At 30.2% G+C, this 14,761-nt stretch overlaps 1 protein-coding gene across 6 annotated transcripts in view; it reads right to left on the bottom strand.

The window, feature by feature from the left end:
* Positions 1 to 14,761, bottom strand: part of LOC121118205 (nuclear receptor subfamily 4 group A member 1) — a 120,871-nt gene that overhangs the window by 22,971 nt on the left and 83,139 nt on the right. The gene's annotated exons all lie outside the window — the stretch shown is intronic.

Raw genomic sequence — 14,761 nt, 5'->3', positions numbered from 1 at the left:
ACTACCCCGGGGCCAATCCGATGGTGGAGGGTATTCAACCATATTTTAAGAGTCTCTAAGTTATTTATCCCCCCACCCCTCCTTACCAATCTTCTCGATCCATTTCTTAGGAGATTGGATTGAATTTAAAAAAATGAAAATAAGTTTTATTGGAATAATACTACTCTATGGCAATTTTCTCAGGGCCAATCTTCCACGAGCAATTTTTCCTAGTATATATATGTATGGGTATTTGACCCATTAAAATAAAAACAATTGTAAATTAATTTATTTTAAATTGACACTTGATTAATTACATTAATATTAGTAAGAAGATGGATGGTTAATCCTTCTGTGAAGCCCCAAATTTTACACTTTAAGTAGCAAGCAATCATTGTCATAATGAAAAAAAAATAGAAATTGATGAATGTTATTTAAAAGGTGTCATAGCATTGCCAAATTACGTCTCATAAAACGAATAAAAACTAAAAATTAAAGTTAGAATTCTTGGGTATCTTAATTCGGGGCAGAAATTTTAATATAGAGCCTATAATGCATCAAAGTGCTTATGAATTATTGGACTTTATTTATGTACCTAATATGAACTAAAAAAATGTATTGGGCATTTCTCCTTTTCTTGATTTGTTTTCAAGATTTTTTTTAATGTTACACATATGTAATTATGACAAAGGTGCTGTAAATCCATGCGATTATTAATTCCTAATACATTTTGGATCCGCTGGTGCGATGGAATTGGGATTTTGAAAAGAATTGCTCAACTATAGCGCAAATTATTCATTTAAAAAGAGCCCATATGATTATAAGCTGTTTTTTTTTTGTTTTTCTGCATATCTAATTATAGAACTATTTAATCATATAAATAATGCTGCATAATTAGTAATTAGTTATTTTCATTTAGATAATAATAAATCTTCAAATTAAGTGGTTAAAATATTAACCAATCAATGGAATTTCATTCATTGTATTGTCCTCGTATCAAATTCCGTCAATTCGTCATTGAAAGTATTTATTTTTTAACTTGTTCATATTGTTCTTTGCAGGTCTCATAAACGTCTATTTTAATTACTAGCAAGGAGTACTCACCATTACTCGGAGTTGTTAGGGATCGAACATAAAGAATAACAGACACACTTGCTTAAATAACATCGACAATGATGAAAATCAAGTGTAGAATGGGCATGTTAAACAAAAAAGAAACCGAAAATCAACATGGTAACCCTGATAATTTGACTAATATTTTATAAGAGAGATAACTCACTCTAATGACGTTTCATTAGATCAGCTACAATCAGCTATGACAAGGGAGGAAGGAGAAAAGGATTTAAACAAGGACATTGACTAGAATTACTCCGTTGGTCGATCCCCAATACTACTCCGAGTCCAAAAAGGACTTACAATTATAACTCCGCACCAAATCCTCTGGATTACATTCCGTCTTTTATGAGCACACACGAACGTGTTTGTTTAAATATAATTGAATCTATTCAGAAAAGGATGTTCACTACTCAGGAATTAAATAATAATGGTAACTGCTAAGTAAAAGAAAATTCCTTCTTTATACTACCCATTACAAATTAACGGGCACGCTAAAAAACATACCCCATTTACATCATTGAACATATTCTCCTTTTATTTTTTAATATGACACACTGAACTTTAGCTACAGTCATTCCTTGTTTTTTCCTTCAACTTAGAACAAAAATCATTGATAATATGTTTATATTTCAGTTATTCACAGTTATTTGAGCTTTAATCTGATACCCATCATGGCTTGGTTGAAGGAAACACTAGTAACATATACGGTCTGCGAGGTATAATTGTGGACTTTTTGAGAAAGAACAAATAGCGTAAACTTTTGCATGAATTAAAAGGTGTACAACATTGAGGCTTTATCAAGGACTTCTTTATTGATATATCCTTGTATTTTTCAAAATAATATCCCTTGGCAGCTACCATGGCCGACAACCGGGGTCTTAATGCGCTGCATCACTTCTTGATGAAGAACTAAGACAGGGCTGTCCACGGCTGTTTGACAAAAGGCCTTGTTGTTATCCAAATTTCGTTGAGGGGCAGCACAGGCTCTCTTCTCGACTACATCTGAAATGGCATAGTTGAGGGGGGAGAAGATACAACTATTGACCCGTTATTATTACTAATATTATTTGGCCTTGTTTGCTCTTGAAATAAGTTACCGATGGAGTCGTACATCAGAGGCCTTGCCTAAATCCTTCACATAGTTCCTCATAGTCCAATCACTGACATTGATAGGCTTGACATGCTGCCTCATCGACTTGGCCACACTTCTGGTGATTGGAGGGTCTACGTCCATTATGATTCCGATTTTAGCGCTGCCAAGGGATCTCTCAAGGCTCTGACCTGAAGCAATCATGTTTTTAATCTTGTGATCAAGACTCTGGGAGCACTGTACGATCTTCATAATATCCTCGACACTCACTTGAGCGTAGTGCAAATCAGACAATCTTTGTCTTTTCGCTTCCATGCTGACAACAGTTGATTTTTGAAAGTTTTTTTAAATTATTATTTATTAACTAGAATAGTCCCTACTTTTAATCACAGAACCTAGTATTTTTTTTTTAATATTCACCAATAAAAATAACATTCTTCCGTACCTGGCGTTACAACACTGCGATAAATGAAATTAATGGTATAGGATATATAGACCAGAAGGATTTCTTACCACTCGGCAATAAAATCATGTCATTAAATGAATCAAAGAGTCCAATTTGATATATAAATTTTACCGAATCATAACACAATTAAACTTTTTCAGCGAAAATCATTAATGAATGCTCATAACTTACTTAATTTAATTTTTTTTCTTCAGTAGAACGTGTTTCTCAGGCTATAAAAAGCATTTCACGATTATTCAAACGGTTCAAACCCCTCCAAAAAATATTCTTAGACTGTGAAAAACATTGTTTTAACAAAGTATTTCCCATTTTGATGACGAAGAATAAGTAGTTTTAATGTATTCTTAGAAATCTGTAGACTCGTCATTAATGGGTCAAGGTTGTAATCTTTGACTTTTTTTTTTAAATGAAAATTGCCCATTAATAAATATTCTGTCACACATTAAATTAAAATTGTAATTAATTAAATTGTATTACTTGTAAATGCATAATAACTAAATAAATAATTTTTAAAGATCGGAATAAAATGGTTGGTCTTATAATTAAGTTAATAATTATATTGCATTTTTGTCAGCTGTGGATTTTTAAATTACTCTTCCCTAAAGTAGTAGTATTATGAACGTTGACCCCCCTCCCCCATAGCCCCCCCCCTCATTGGTCAAAATTACTACTGTCAAACTGCGTATAACTTTCTATTAAGTATAAAATATAGAATAGTCTCACGGTCGGAAATAATTAGCTGCTAACTATCAACTGATTTTCTATTTCTATTTTAGGCGGAGGAAAGGTGGATTAATTCCATAAAGATTACCGTGGTAATTATAAGTTGTTTATACAAGTTGGAAATTGTATAAGCGTATTGAAAAAAATATGAAAGGAAGAATTTAGAATAGTACTTCTGATGAGGTATTCAGTGGATGGTCGATAAATTAATGATGTAATATTTGACTTTGTTAAATGAAAATGACTCTTGGAACATAATTATACGTTACATTATAAAGTTTATGACGTGTTCACGGTTCTATCACGCGTAAATACATACATACATAATAAATATTTAACTCTTTAATAGATCAAAATGGAATTATAGCATCAATTAATTGTTGGTAATTGAGTTGACTAATGTTGTAATTAAATAAGACATTTTAAAACGAATATAGTATAATTTGAACAAAATTGCAAGTTATATATATAAATACTATATGACCCTGAAAATATTATTTCAAAAGAAATCTGAGGCCTGGATAAAGATATTCCAGAAAAACTAATCCAAACCCCTGAAAGGAAGTAAACTCAGCTGCTAATCAATAGAGAGAAAGTGTGATGGAGTATCAGCTGTTAAAAATAGTTTAAAATATGTGTATATATATAAATAATTAAGCTTGTATGTTCAAAATGGACGGTGAAATAAATACTAGAGGAAATTCGTCTAATTAAAAACGTCTATTAACTATTTATATATGTAGTAAGGAACTTCATAATAAGTCACAACTTGTTTCATTTATCAAAATGTTTTTTTGTTAATCTACAAAATATCTTTCTACCTTGTATAATATGTATTAAAAATAGGGAATTGTATTTATAAAAAGAAATATTTTTAGATCATTACTCTGGTTGGTAGTACTATACAACTATGTAGTAATGTTATACAGGTCCTGGCCTGTTCATCCTCAATATTTTTTGGTTCTTTTATTATTATTACAATATCCAAGGGAAAAGATTGACCTGAGTAGAGCAAAAAAATAAATGTAGGCACATAGGATAGGTACAATCTACTTCATAAGAGTTGAGTACATGGACTAAAGGAAAAAGATACAGTCTATTCTGTTCTTCTTCAACTCGTAAAAAAAAAAAAGAGGAAAATTGCCTTATTTTAATTTTATTTTTTTGTACGTAACTAAAAATAAACTTTTGATGAGTATGGATTCAAAATGAAGGTCTTCCTTCATTTCATTTCATGGAGGGAGGGAGGGAGGGAGGTGAATCCCCCAAATTAAATATGAATATCTGCTGACCCGTCAACACGAAAACAAGCGTAAATTATTTTTTCTCAAATTTGACTCTTGATTACGTTAATCGTAATCCTGGACCAATTAGCCTCCATTTATATCAAAAAGGATTTTTTGCACTTATTTACTTGCAAAAATTCATCGTATATATGAAAGGGGCCGTATCGCCCAAAATTACGCCTCATAAATCAAATGAAGACTCTAAACAACAGTTCAAATCCTTGGGTATGTCAAATCTTATCAGAAATTTGAATATGAAGCATCTATTTTACAAATAATATGTCTATGAAATATTTGATTTTTTTTTGCATAACATGCATTCAAAAATATATTTGACAATTCTACTCTCTTTTGATTTTGCTGAAAGATTGCTTTTGGATTGACACACTATATATAATAGTTTTCGAAAAGTAGGAAATCGACAAAAAAAAGTTTTTATGGTTTGGAGATTAAAATGAGCTCATATAGTAAGGTATCAAGAGTATGTAATAATCAAATCAACAGCTGACAATTACTATTTTTCATAGTAATTTTTGTTAAAAAATTGTTTTTGTCTTAATTCACCACATATACGAGGGGGTTTGGAAAGTTTCTGACCTCCACGTGAACATGACAGCACTTGTAAATAAAAGATAGTCACATCTATCTAGCATCTGTTGACGGTTACTCCTCAAAGTTTCAGCCATTTTGGATAAGCTGGTTTTCATGTACCATTGTGAAAATGGAGAAAAACGAGTATCACTCTGTTGGTGCAGTTTAGGGGCAATACATCCGAGTTTTGTCCCCGATTAATTACTGTAGATGAAACTTGGATATGAAGAATATATGCCCAAAACAAAAATACATTTCAAAAAGTGGATTGCAAAGATTTTTTGTTAAATGAAGAGGCCTCACTTTTGTGAACAGTTATTTTGTCGAGAAAAACGCCGAGTACTATTTGGACAAGTTAAAGTGATGGAAGCATCATTCGGAGAAGTTTGTAAAGTTTCGTGGAGACTATATGTTAAAAAATACATATGAGAATCCACTTTGTCCAAGCGTCCACTTATGCAAATTAATTAAAAGAGCTGACAGAAAAATACACTACATCCTATTTATCTAAAAAAGTGCACAGAGTTTATTATATAAAAAAGATTGAGGTGTCGTGCCAGTAGAACTTACAACAACAATCATCTAAAAGATTAACGAATCAGGACAAAGTGAATTCCCCGAATTATTTGTCTACATATTTTGCAAGTTTGTTCACTCATATCTAATCTTTGGTGGGGTTTTTTTTCTTCATCTTTTGATTGTAACGATTAGCATTGTAATGTCTACATACTATGATAAATGAGAAGTGGAATCTTCTTTGACGGAGAGAGAGATAGACGCACAGGGTCCTTGAAACCCACGGCTCTGACCCGTTATTAAAGTCAATTATAGCAGCTCATCCATCTTCTAAATATCATTTCAATTACAAATACCTATATCAATGGTTTATAGTTTTATATAATATATTACCATTGTAGGGATTACCTAGTTATGTACTATATATATATGCTGTAGGTACTCTGGTGGTGATTTGGAAAAATAAGTTACCTTTTTGATTTGCCGAATTTAAATTTTAATTACCTACATAATATAAAGAAGATCTATTTTTTTTCTTCTTTTTTAATGTACCTATTCTAATACTACTGACGACGACTTTTACTAACTAACCAGGTACTTCGCTCATATGCACATAATACATACCCCGTTGTGTCCGGGTTAAATATGTCCGGATATTGCAGCAATATATAAGCAGTGCAGTTGTACATTTAAAGAACCCTTTAGTAATGTAATCCACCGTTTAGTCTAATTCAATTTTGGGCAATTTTCTACATGTTGTTGGTACTATTGACAATGGATTGTTCAAGTTGCAACAGGACTCATTATAAGAAGTTATATAAGTATCCTATTATGGCACATTATATTAATAATGAGTTTACAACCGTCTACGTTGGATTATTTGTATGTAAACCAAACTTATGTACAGGCTTAAACAGATGGAGGTGAGACCATGTTTCACATTCATATTTATATAAGAAATAAGTAATTTGAATAGATCATAATGAAATAGTTGGTTATAATTATAAAGACGGATATTATCCTCAAATAAGAGGCTTATCGGCCCTGGAAATATCAATTTCTACACATTAAATGAATAATATTGATAACTTCTAAATGTCTGGTATATTTATTATTAATATCCCGGACGTTTTGGTGTATTGCTAAATATTAAAGTTAAGTATTAATTTGTCCTCTTATCTCATTAGGTCAAGAATGAATCTGTAAAAAAAAAAAATATGCGAAAAAAATCTTTTTATGAAAATCAATAAGTGCGAAGAATCTTCTTCTAGTTGCATTAAAAGACCTAAAAAGGAATTTTTTCTTTTTCTTCTAGAGTTCTTCTTCATTTTATGACTTTTTTTTTTGCACAAAGTTTATGACATTTTTTTTGTGCTTACATGGTGCTGTTCTTACCTATGTATGTATATATGTAGAAATTATGTCTTTTTCTTCTTCTATTCCTGGGCATTTGATTTTTAAGCCCACGCAAATGAATTATTATTTTTTTTTTTTTCACTTTATAGAGTCGTTCTATAAAAAAATAAATTAGAGATTTCAATCGTCGTCGTCATTGAGATAAATGGTTGACCTGTCGCATTTTAATTGTCTGTTTATAATCTTCCAACATAATAAAATAAAAACATTATTATATAATGATAATACTCCTACTAATAACATAATTACAAGATGAAGCACTTTCCAAAAATAAATGAGGATAAAAGATTTATTCTTCATTCAAATCCTACTTTAGTAATTTATACATAATTATGTCTTTTCGATAAGATCATTAACTTCACCTTTATCACCAATTATGAAGTGTTTTATTTGATATCACTTTATTTGTGGTCAAGACAAGATCATCAATACTTGAAGGAATCAAGACCCAGAATATTACTTTGGGTGATAGAGAGTGGAGTAATAGAACCCACGACTAGACCAATACATTGGATGATCGATATTAGGACTATTCCAAAACATTCAGGGATCGAAACCAATACAGGACCAAGACTTTGGATGATCCAGACCAAAACAAGACAAAGATAAGATCAAGTTTTTAGAAGATCAATCATAAAAAGACATCAGTAAGATCAACACTTGGTACCAAGACAAAACCAAAACTTTGGAAATCGATAACAAATGCTGATCCATACTTTGAATAATGGAGACCCAAACAAGAATATTAATTTGGGTGTCTGAGAAGAAGAAAAGACTAAGAATATAACCAAGCGAGACACATACAAAACGGGAGTTTATATTGTCTAAAATGGGGGTTACAATATGCTAAAGAATTAACAAAAAAGAACGATAATACCAATCGTGTTTCCTTTTCTAATCTCATAATTGTTGTTTTTCTCTACATTTTGCCCATCTGTATAAATATTTGTGTTGAAACAGAACGACATCAACAATTTATTTATAGAGTCAGTGGTCGATTTGTATATGAGACCGAAGCAAACCGGATTTTTCTTTGAGACCGGTCCAGTTTAGACATAGACTGATGTCAAAATATTTTCCAATCCGATATAATAAAAAAATTATTTTTCGATCGATCCGATATTATACCAATGATTAGATTTACCCGTGTCCCTAAAAGCATTTGTTTTGTTTTCCTACAATTAATTTGTTTCTGTTTGCCAACAGATTCATATCCAAAGTACTCATTATTTAAAACAAATTAAAAACTTCATGTTTAGTAGTAGCTTTTTACTGACAAAATTCCATAGCCTAATAAAAGTCTTGCTTAAGCCCTTGTTATTTAATGATCTTACTTGTTCAAAAATGCTGAATTGTAAGACACAAATTTATATCAATAAAAAATATTTGAGTTATAAAGTTATAAATTCATGACAAGTTTGTTAAATAATAAATAAAAGTTATATTTGTATTTTCTAGGGGGACAAACGTTGTTTCGCACACTTTTTAAGAAGTACACAAGTCATAACGATTGCATATGGATGAATATGAATATGATGATAGCCAGGGTATTAAGTGTGTATTAAGCATTCCTTGGCTAAAAAAATGAACAACAAGGAATCAATTAGCTCAATGGAGAACGCACATGGGAGAAATTATTCTCTTGAACTCAACATACGTAGGTTTGCATCACAATCCTTCCTAGAGAATGAAATACACTGAATGAATGTATATAGACTTCAAAACAATTCATGGGTCAGATGACATAAATGTAATACTATAATGATTACTTATACTTAAAGATGGGATGTGTGTAAAGAAAAAACTAAGGTTAGTGATTAGAAAAGGAAAAACAGTTACACGTGTGCTCTTTCTGCCTTTTTGTTCATTATTTTATAGGTCGTATTAGTGTCAACTTCTCCATCTAAAAGAAGAATTCTTCCCTATATTTGGTGTAAATTGATATTCAAATGTATAATAACATAAATATTTTTGAATTTAATTAGTTATAATTTTGATATTTGACCTGGATTTTTTTATATCCATACTTTGCAGATATTGAATATTTAATATAACAGTTTTCCACTTATGATACGATATATCAGCCCATGTCTGGTCCAGACTAAAGTTATTTAAAAAACTGAATTAGTTCGGTCTACTATAAATCATATTGGTCTTATACCGGTCTTGGATTTTCAGACTGAAACCCAACACTAACATGTATGTAGAATAAAGTAGACAGACTGGAAGCAAGCAAGAAGAATCACTTGAGGGCAATTATTTAAAAAAAAAATAAGGAAAGAAAGAAAGAAAAATGGTTGTTCTTTAATAATTTAATTAAAACTTTTCATAATAGTAAATTGCATTATGAACCTTCGTTATGTTAGTATCATTGATACAAAGTAATCTTGACTCTTTATATATATATTTTATGAAATTTAATTTAATTTTTCAAATTTTTGTCTATAAAGTATAATTGTTTGTGAATAGCTATTGACTTTTGAAATTTTTTTCCACAAAATTTTATATATGAAATTTTATTTCATAAATTTTATTCAAAAACATTTCATTTCTTGTAAACAACTCTGGATTTTATAAGATAATTTTCCAAAAAATTTATTGTTTTTGTGAATAGCTATGGATTTTTTTAAATTTTCATCCAAAAAATTAAAAATTTGAATTTTTTTCAAAAAAAATTATATTTGAAATTTAATGATTTTTTTTGTGACGAGTTCTAGAATTTTTAAATTTTTCTCAAAAATATTTAATTTTTTTTCCAAAAAAATTATTATTTGAAAACTTTTTCCAAAAAAATTTTAATTTTGAAATTCAATTTTTCTTTTTGTGAGCAGCTCTGGATTTTCGATTTTTTTTTTGCAAAAATTAAATTTTTTAATAAAAAAAAAATTAAATTATTCAATTTTTTTTTTGCAAAAATTAAACTTTTTAATAAAAAAAAATTAAATTATTCCATTTTTTTTTTCCCAAAAAATGTAATTTTCGAATATTTAAAAAAAAAAAAAATTCCAAAAACAACCATATATATATATATTATCCTGCGAATACCCCTGATAATCCACAAAAAACTTGCCTCCCCTCGTCTAAAACACTTCTTTTTCGTCTTATTTATTCATTCATTCACTGGCTTCAAATGCATGGATGCATTTACCATACAAATTAAATACTATAGGCACTTTTTTTGCTTCATCATTGTAACATGATCATCCTTTCTAAAGAGTCCTTCTTATTCATATCTAAATATATTAGGGTTCTCATTTCCCGGGATTTTTTTTTAAATATCGAGATCCCATTTGTAAATAATAAATACTCTGAAATTAAAGTATTTTTTTATTCTTTAGGAAAAAAGAATACACTTTAAGCTAGTTTTACTCAAAGTTATAAGAGAAGTGGCGAAATGAAAAACACGTGATCTATATTTGTATTAATTTGTAGTCTATGCTTCACTTTTTGTCCGCTAGGGGCTTTGAGAGCACTTGAGTATTCTCTCTAACGAACTACGGAGCCTCCATAAATTTGCATAGGGAAGTTTGGAATTTGGATACATCACGAGGAAAAATGAGAGGTGAGGATTAAGTGACGTCATTTGTGTTATAATAAAAAGGGACATCTTTCTTTAAAAAAAGATTTTGAATCTACTGAAGGTAACAGTTGCGTTTCACCATTAAAAATCTTTAAACCAATTTATTCTCATTTTGTGATTATTCCTAATAGTCTATATTATTTTTTTTATTGACTACGGGCTTTCTTTGGTATAATTTATTACTCATACGGTATCATATGCGAAGCATAAATCCTTAGTCCAAGCGATGAATATTCATTTAATATGTATTCAACATTTAATTTTATAAATTATATATAATAAAATATGGAATTTCTCGGGAAGATAAATCCGAAAATAAATAAATATATATTTCAATACAAAAAAAAAAAAAAGCTGGAATGATTTTTCCGAAAATTGTGTGGGGATTACTTTTGTATTCTTTGACGAATTATCCTCAATTTCATTGAACAAATTATTCTTAAATTAACCCTTTATGTGTGCTGCAAATTACACTTAAAAAGTAGCCAAAATTGATCATCAAAATAAAATAATGATCAATTGACTGATTTTATGCTTGAAAAAGGTCATATCGTGGTAATTACAAGTATTTTAAATTTAATAAAGGTTCTAAACAATAGCTAAAATTATTGGGTATCTTAACTCATCCCACAAATTTAAATAATAAGCCTGTAATTGACTCAAATACGTCTATGAAATATTGGGCAGATGTACATTAAGGTGTCCAGCATAATGTACACAACATTAGCACTTTATATAGAGTAGGGTGTAGCGGGGAAGTTGAAAACCTTTTACTGAATTACGTGGAGATACTTCAAATTAGACAAACCAAAGTTTTACACAACAGACCTACATCTATTTTCTAATAGTCAAACGAGTTAAAATACATTTATGAATAGTATTGTTGGTGTAATCTTCATTTGAGTAGCTGAGATGTAATAATAAAAAAGGGGGGTAAGAATTTCAAATTCTTGTCTTGGGACACCCTAATGTACAAATATATCGAGTAATAAAAAAATTGGGATTTTGTCCTATCTTGATTTTTTTTAAAAGATTGTTTATATGTTGACGTATCACACATCTAATACATTAGGCAGTCACCGCCCTTTCTGAGTCCTAATTAACCTCCAACTCCTGCTATTCTATCCTTGTTGCAACAGCAGCTATTTCAACGTGTGTGCTACAACAGGGAGACGGAAGAAAATACGGAAGATAATGAACCAAGCCCATCATCAACATATCTTCTTCTTCTCCACATCGTGTTCATATTCAGGCTATTAATGTTATTATTAGGTATCACAATTATTACCTATTTAATATAAGGATACATAGATATACCCATGTTCCTTGTAATAATAATTCTACCTAATAAATAAATAGGTTTATATTAAGGGTAATTATGAAGAGTGTTGAACGAATTCTTTAATTATTATCTACGCATTATTGTATGTACATACCTAATGCATTTGATTAAATATTATTGCTCACTTTTATATTGTACCCAAGTGTATTTTAAATAGGTAATGAGTCACTTCTAATCCACAAATTATATTAGCCCATATTATGAAGGATGAAGACCAATTAAAGAATTACTTTTATCATTTCAAACTATTCAAATAGAGTTTTGAGAAATTAAAAATCTAATTTGAATGATACACTTTTCCATCCAAAACGTACAAAAATCATTTGTTTTTGTTCATAATATGTAGAAGAGGCCAAGAACATTTGCAACAGGTCCTTTTGTTCTCGAACATATAAAAAACCGCATTCAAAAATTTACATTGCAAATGTAAATACTATTGTGGAAAAAGATCAATAATTTATCTTAACGTTTCTTTGATAAAATATTGGACTGTAAAAAGTAATTTTTTGGAGGATTTTTTTATAAATGCAGTCATTTTTTTATGTAACGGATATCTTTTGAATGGACTTCTATTTGAAAAGATATTTTAGTTATTGTTACGCTTTGCACAAATTGGACGCATGCAACAAATGTTGCAATATAGTTATTCATAATATAAATCTTATTATATTAGAATCGGCTATAATATATTTAAAGTTAATATTTCAGCATCTTGAAATGCCTTGTTATTTATTCCTTAATACATATTTCTTAGTACAATTATCAAAGCCCTAGCTACGGGGACAGTTGCAATATTGGACGGGTCACATTTGTGTTGGGGAAATCTACAAACTGGTTCAATCTTTATATATTGTTCTAGATTAGAAGTATAATAGACATATATTGTCATGCTGGGTTAAGTTTTGGCTTGTCTAAGTCTAACCAGCTCCCAGTTATTGAGACAAAGGCAAAAAGTTTGCAAACCGTTGAGGGGTAGGTATAGCAGTATAGTTGTAAAAAAATATGACTTTAGTCGAGCACGAAACGTTTTTTTGTTGCAACCTTTTGGACTCGAAGTAGAATTGAGGATCAAAACCAAAGTAATTCCGATATATGTCCGGTTTGATAAGGAGTAAAACGTCATGACAGTTTATTTGCTCTCCACCAAAACATTCTTCCAATTGTCAAGGTGAATTTTCAGTTTCTTTTTTTTAACATATTGATGGATAGCATTATTTTCATCAAAAGTTAAGTTTAGTTACCTCTTGACACAGATCCCTTTTTTTGACAAACGTAATGACGGCTCATGTAGAGAATCCAGAAAAAATCGAGCTTACCAAATGAATTTTGACTGCAAAAATTGGAAAAGTCATCTTACTTTTTGAACACAATTCGTAGATGGAGAGAAACACCTTTTCCAATTGTTTGTGATAGTCATCTCAAGGCTCTAACCGATTTCAAGAACTCCATGACTACCTTGGGGAAATTGCTGTATCTAAGTATGTACAAACTAGGAACATATATCCTCCCCCCTCCCTAAAAAATATAAAATAAAAGATGCTTAAAAGAATCACCCATTAAAAAAACAAAAAACAGATAAGAAGGAATATTTGCAAATATAGGTATGTGGCCTGTATGTACATTTGTAGGTACGTCTCGTAAGGACCATTCAGCCAAGTTAATGTTGTGTTATTTCAATTGAAGGATTCCTTTTAAAAAAAAAATAATAGACCATTACATTAAATAGAAAAGTATGTTTCGCAATTTCCATAAAATGACCCAAAATATATTATAGGTATACCCATCTATCTACCTCTACCTACCTACCTACCCATCTACTACCAAGGTACATGACCTTTTTTTAAGACCAACTTATATATAGGTACACAGCAAGCCAAAATAACATTAAAGAGGGACTATTGATGAAAGTCTATTTAAAATACGAAAAAAAAATACAATAAAATAAAATTCGTCAGCAGGTTATTTTCTTTTTTGAAATAAAGTTAAGAAAAGGGATCCAGGGAAAAGGAAGAAGAAGACTCAATCTCTCTCTCTTTATTTTTAACTCATCTTCACAACCAACAGGACCTTTAAGTTATGTATGTAGAAGGTACATATCTTACTCCTGTGTGCTTCCTTCCTTGCAAGAATGACCTTAAAACCAAAAGTGGAACAATTAAAGCCAAAAAGTACGTACGGGAAAAGGAAAAGTGATTTGAGAAGACAAAATATGTACCTATTCAGTTCATACGTCATGATTCTCTCTCTCTCTGAGGGTTTTGCTGATTCAGGAAGATTCGGGACTTAAAATATAATCTACTAACTAAAGAGTAATATGGAGTAGATATACACAGCTTTATTAATACACAAATAAGTAAACAAACTAATAATACACAATAATAGCGCAAGGTGGCGCTACTATCATCGGCTATGTAAACAAACCACTAATAAGGAGTGACGTAATAATGCATGCATATTTTTAAACGTGTGAAGAGAACTTAAAACAAAGGTCCGTTTTCAACTATCATAATTCTGTTTGCTGTTGTAATTTTTTCTTCGCTCTTCCTAGCACCAAGAGTATAAGTATGACAGCCCTCTAGCGGTACTAGAAATAGGGTGACGCTATAATCATGCAACCTTATATTTTTGTTATAGAATTATTGCACTTAGTCCAAGG

The sequence above is a fragment of the Lepeophtheirus salmonis genome, chromosome 5, assembly GCF_016086655.4.
Source record: "Lepeophtheirus salmonis chromosome 5, UVic_Lsal_1.4, whole genome shotgun sequence".
Taxonomy (NCBI): domain Eukaryota; kingdom Metazoa; phylum Arthropoda; class Copepoda; order Siphonostomatoida; family Caligidae; genus Lepeophtheirus; species Lepeophtheirus salmonis.
The sequence above is the reverse complement of the archived record's forward strand: the minus strand, read 5'-3'. Positions and strand labels throughout refer to the sequence as shown.